Here is a 6,125-nt window from a genome sequence, read left to right as displayed (position 1 = left end):
ATCTTATATGGGGTTCACTGAGCTTCTTGGATGGTCAGCTTTTCATCTTTCATGATATTGGGGAAGTTTTCTGTCAGCAGTTCTTCAATGATCTTCTCTGTGTTTTCTGTTTTCTCGCCCTGTTCTGAACTCCGATCACTCACAGATTTTTGCTTTTGATTGTATGCCACATAATTCTCAGGGTGTCTTCATTTTCCATCTTCTTTTTTCTAGTTTTTTCTCAGAGTTGTACCTAAGTGTTTGTCTTCAATTTCGCTGATCCTTTCTTCTGTCATTTCAAACCTGCTCCTCAGCCCTTCTATGACACTGTCCATTTCTGAAATCTTACTGTTTATCTTGGATTTCTAACTGTTGTTTTTCTATGATTTCTAGTTATGAATTTATTTTAGCATTTTGTTCCGGTATTATTTTCTTGAATTCTTCCATTTTTTCGTCTGTATTTTCCATGAATTTGTCTGCATTTTCCATGAATTTGTCTATTTTTTCCTCATTTTTGTCTGCTTTTTGCTTCAATTCTTGGATAATTCTGAGTATTAGAGATTTGAATTCCCTATCACGTATTTCTAGTGTCTTTTCTTCTACTGGAAATTCATCTGGTGTTTTATTTTGGATGCCTACTGGAACCATCCTGACCTGTTTTTGTATAAGTTTTGATATTGTCTGCTGTCTTCAGCACATTCAGTAGTTATTTTCCTTGTTTATTGATTGTAGATTTGTTTGTTTCATCCTGCTTTTTTGTTTTATTTGGTTATGTGTGAGCAGACAGGCTGTGCATTCTTTGTTGCTTGCTCATCTGTGATCATGATACTTTTCACCTCCTTCTCCAATAGGCAGGGTTAGTCAGTCAGGTATGGTACAGCAGGGCAGGTCCACCTGAAAGGGAGATGCTGGGATGGGTTGTCTGTGGCACATAGTAGGGCCAACAGGGAGGGCTGGAAATCAGTGCAGGGCAGGTTCCAGTAGGTCGTGCCTGTGGTTGTGATGTTCAGCACATGGTGCAGGTAGGCAGGAAGGAGGGGGTAGATTGTGATGTGTGGAGTTAACTGGGTATGAGAAAAAAGAGAGAGAGGAGAGAGGAACAGGAGCCAAAAACACACAAGCAAACAAACAAAAAAGAGTGCTATGGGAGCTTGCTGTTGGAGTGGAGAGGTGAGAGATTGAGAAATGGAGAAAAACAAAAAGAAAAAAGGTAAAAGAAAAAAAAGAATAAATAAAAATTAGAGGAAAAAAAAAGGAAAGCGCCAAGGATCCCACCAGTGTGGCTGATAGGACTGGGGAAGTTGTTCCCAGGCTGTGAAGTACTGCCTGGCTAGAAGGGGTAGGGCTGTCACACAGTGCCAGGTATTCAGGAGACAGGAAGAGAAGGTAAGTATAGAGAGATGAGAAACCGGAAAGAAAAAAGACAAAAGGGAGAGAGAGAGAAAAATTCAAAACAAGGAAACAAACAAACAAAAAAAACCCCAAAAAAGAAAAAAGAAATGCCCCCAGGGAGGTCAGTGTGCATCTGCCCAGAGTAAGGGAGTAGCTCCCAAGCCACGCAGTACTGCCTGATTAGAAGGGGCTGCCAAGCTGAGAAAAAAAAAGAAAACAAACAAATCAAAACAGACCAAACAAACAAACAAAGCCCCGGGGGTCCCACCAGAGTGGCAGCATGGGCCGGGAAGCAGTCCCACAGTTGAGATGCGCCCCGCAGCCTTTCAGGAAGAAGCAAAGATGGCACGGAGCCAGCTGTTTGAGAGAAAGGGGAGGTGGGGGTGGTTAGAGGTAGGGAAGAAATCTAAAGAAGCAGGAAAAAGCAACACCAGCAGCCAACAAATGGCACTCAGGGAGCCGGCCAGTGTGGACGGGTGGAATCCAAGGGGCTCTGGAATGAAGCTGGTGCTTGCTGGCCAAAAGACTGTGGCGTCAGGAAGCAGAGGAGGCCAAGTGGGGGTGAAGAAGGGTTGGGGGGGTGGGAAAGCATATATCGCTGGTTACTAGTTGTTCTGTCTCCTGCTAGAAACTCCATGAAGCTGCTTTCTCGTATCCGCTGTTCACCAATCTCCGATGGGAGTCCAAGATGGCTGATCCATGCTGTGGTAGCTGATAGGGGACCTCTGCATGTATCTCTCCTCTCTCTCTGTTCTCAGTCAGTTTCTTATTTCATTCAGTGCTTGGCTGAGTTCTTTATCTCTTCATTTGATGCTTAGGGTTTCAGGATTTACATGTGTCTCTGTTAGACTTAGTTTTTCAGATCTTTGCTGTGGAGGGACAGTGTGGTGCTTCTGACTATAGCGCCATGTTGCCGAGATGTCTTTTTTTTGGTGGGGGGAGTGCTCAGAAATGGGTGATTTTTAAAAGCTCAAGAGGTGATTCTAATGTGCAGCCAGGGTGAGTCTGACTGCCCTCCACCCTCCTCCACCTTCTAGTCTTATCTTAAACTTGGTTTCTGCCTCCACCAGTGCTTTCCTTGGGCTCTTTGAAGTTTAGACTCTTTCTCAGAAAGCCTAAAATGCCTCAGGGCAGGAGATGTGACTTGCCTCCCAGCTTCCAAGTGCAATAACACCTTCTTCCTGGAGACCTGAGTTATCTGACTACCACACCTCTGGCCTTGCCCCATTTCTGGCATTCATGCACCTTCTGCTCATTCACTATGCAGGCTCAGGCTCCCTTTCCAAGCCATCTTCTGCCATCATTCTGGAGACTTCTATGAAAGTATAAATCACTCATCTGTCATCCTGACTTCAAGGTTCTTTGACCTGTACAATTGCTTCCAGTTACTCTCTTCTTCCCTTCTCTTCAGCATGATTAACAGTCAGGCCTTGTCATTCCCTGCAACTGCTCTACCTCAGAAAGCTTATGCACCCATACTCAACCTGCTGAGCATAAACTCCCCTCCTTCCAGGTCTCCTACCATACCTCCAGCCTACACCTAATGTTTGATCTGATCCCTTCATTTCTCCAATTTCTCCTGTCTGTTGTCTGATAGGGCTTCACTTCCTTCCATATTAAGGCTAGTCTACCAGGCACATTACATGAATCACTTTCTTACCATACCTCTGAATCTCTTTCTGCTTGTTTGAATTTACCTGCAAATTTCCAGCCATGGATCATTCCCATCTGTCTACTCCACTCCCATCCTTTGTGAGTTTACACATTCCTTGCTTCTAGTCTTGGTTTTGTGGTCACAAAAAGACTGAAAGTATTCCCAACCTTTGGCAATACTATGTTGCATTACCCACAAAAGTAAATATAATGTAATTAAAAACTTGTATTTATTGTGAACTCCCATTTGATCTTCACAGCAACCTTAACAGGTGGTTACAATTATTACTTCCATTTTACAAGTGATGAAAATGAAGCTTAGAGAGGTAAATAACTTACCCAAGGTCAGTGGTGAATGGTGGATCCTACATTCAAACAGGTATCGATTTGACTCTTGAGTCTGTAACTGCCTGAGCCAGAATAGTACTGGATCAGGTCCAGGTCCCCCTCGGTGCAGCCTGTCTAAACAGAGAAGTGGACACAGCTGTTAAGGCAAGGTGAAAGCGTTTATTTAGTTGGCCAAGTAAAGGAGTTCACCGGGACCTGTGTCACAAAGATGGCTCCCTGAAACTGGGTGAGGGGTCAGCTTTTATGGGACTGTTACAGTTAGCAGAATCAAGAGGTTATACATATTCACTATTCCTTGCTGATTATTCATTGTGGGGCAGTACTAGGAATCAGCGGGAAGTGACTGAGGGACACTTCACTTCTGAAATGGGCTCGGCTATTGCCTGATGACCTAAGTCCAGTGACTTTTGTTCCTTGTCATGAGTCTTTTGGTTCCTTGGCATGAGTTTTCTCATCTATCTGCACATGCCTGGTGGTCTGGCGCTGGTTCTCCTGGGACTTGTTTGTGACCCTTATCTGCAGAATTTCCTGAAGTTAAAACAATGTAAAGAGTAAAGAAATAGTCAATCCTAGTCAAACAGTCCTGATCTGCAGCCCCAGTATAGCCTGCCGCTATGGTGGGGGCAGGAATGTGGCTTAGCGACCACCTTAAGTCTGAGTTCTTGAGTTGCTATGTTATAATGCCTCTCTCTATGCTATCTAAGTGTTTTCAAGAGGGTACAAACAATGAGGTTGATATTTAAACTTTGTTTTGCTATTCAATCAAATAAGGAGCTCTGGTGGTGCAGAGGTTAAGCGCGGGGCTGCTAACCCAAGCTGGCAGTTCGAACTGCCTCAGTTCAAGGTGCTCTGCAGCAGAAAGATGTGGCAGTCTGCTTCTGTAAAGATTACAGCCTGGAAATCCTATGGGGCAGTTCTCCTCTGTCCTATAGTGTTGCTATTAGTTGGAGTCAACTCAATGGCAACGGGTTTGGTTCGGTTTTTGGGTTATTCAATCAAATATGTTTAAAAATATAATTAGGTTAGATTTCATACCAGAAACTACTCATAAGATAAATGAATCAATATTTTTTGTTTAAAACAAGTCTACAGTGTTACTAAAGTTTATCAATAATCTCCGACAGCCTCTTGTCTTTCCCTATGTGTGTAGAGTGTTAAAAGCCTAAATGCTTAGAGAAACACCAAAAATTAGTGTAACAGAATATATTTATTCTGAGTAGATACGATTCAAATCAGCAGCATCAATACAAATATATCTGGAAGGTGCTGCAAAGATGGGATGGTGAAAGCAGGTTATGTTGGTCATTGTCATGTTAATTTAACAGGAGATAACATCAACACACATGCAGGGTTCCAGGTGATTGGAGAAACAGAGTCACTAAGGACAATGCTATACCTTTTCCAGTCAGACCCTGGGGTTCCTGCTCCTCAAAACTGGCTGCACATGGATAATTCTCTAAAAAACCCTAAGGCCTAAGGCCTAAAGTCTCTGCTAAGTTGCTTACTAGGCTATTGTTTGACCTGAGGGTGACTCCAGGGAACCAGTTCCTTCAAGGTTCTAAGGGACACTTAAGGGTGGATGGCCTGGGTGGATCAACCCAATTCCATGAGCCCAGAAATCTAGATTCCAAGGGAATCAAAATGATTTTGTCAAGAGCTCACCCCCATCTACCTGAAGACCACTTACTTGAATGCTTGCTTTCTTTAGAACTAAATGACAGTGCTTTAGATTCAAAAGAAAACAGCTTGTCACATCAAAATTAAACAGGTAGTAAGTTCAGGTAAAACTGAGAGTGTCTTACATGTTTCAGAAGCTAATTTAGTGTCCACACATTGATCTCCCCCAAGAGAATAGAAATGTATCCCTACAGCTAACTATACATTAGGGATAATCCTCTTTTTGGGCTCCACCCATTTCTCACAAGTCTTCCCATTGTCCCTACTCTTATGCCCACAGTTGCTCTGTAGGGATAATCCTCTTTTTGGGTTCCACCCATTTCTCAACAAGCCTTCCCATTGTCCCTACACTTATGCCCACAGTTGCTCTGTAGGGATAATCCTCTTTTTGGGCTCCACCCATTTCTCAACAAGCCTTCCCATTGTCCCTACTCTTATGCTCACAGCTGCTCTGTTTTGCACCCTCTAAAGTGTGAAATGTGCCAGTAATCACTCAGGCTGTGAGCACCTAGGAAGCCATCAAAGACAAGTTATCAAAAAAAGAAAGATATATTGCTCCCCTGTTCTGAGTGATCATATGACTAGCTAACAAAAGCATGGACATGAGTGGAAAAAACTTGGCTTCTAGGTCCCATCCCATTACATATGTTACTTATGAGAAGGCCATTTTAGCTCTCTGAATTTCATTAGTCTCTCATCTTTAAATGGAAATAGGAGTTTTTTACCTACGAGACTTGGGCCGGGTTTTTTTTTTTTTTCTTCCTTGAAATAACTTTAAGAGTATGATTAGGTATAAATTGCAGAATACTATTTTTCTTAGTCATCCAGTGCTGCTATAACAGAAATACCACAAGTGGCTGGCTTTAGCAAAGAGAAATTTATTTTCTCACAGTCTAGTACGCTAGAAGTCCAAATTCAGGATGCCAGCTCTAGGGGAGGACTTTGTCTCTCCCTGTCTGTTCTGGAGGAAGGTCCTTGTCATCAATCTTTCCCTGGACTAGAAGCTTCTCTGTGCAGGAACCCCAGGTCCAAAGGATGCACTCTACTCCCAGTGGTTCTTTCTTGGTGGTATGAGC

Source organism: Trichechus manatus, unplaced genomic scaffold, assembly GCF_000243295.1.
Source record: "Trichechus manatus latirostris isolate Lorelei unplaced genomic scaffold, TriManLat1.0 scaffold00175, whole genome shotgun sequence".
Lineage (NCBI taxonomy): Eukaryota > Metazoa > Chordata > Mammalia > Sirenia > Trichechidae > Trichechus > Trichechus manatus.
This window is presented reverse-complemented; position numbering follows the sequence as displayed.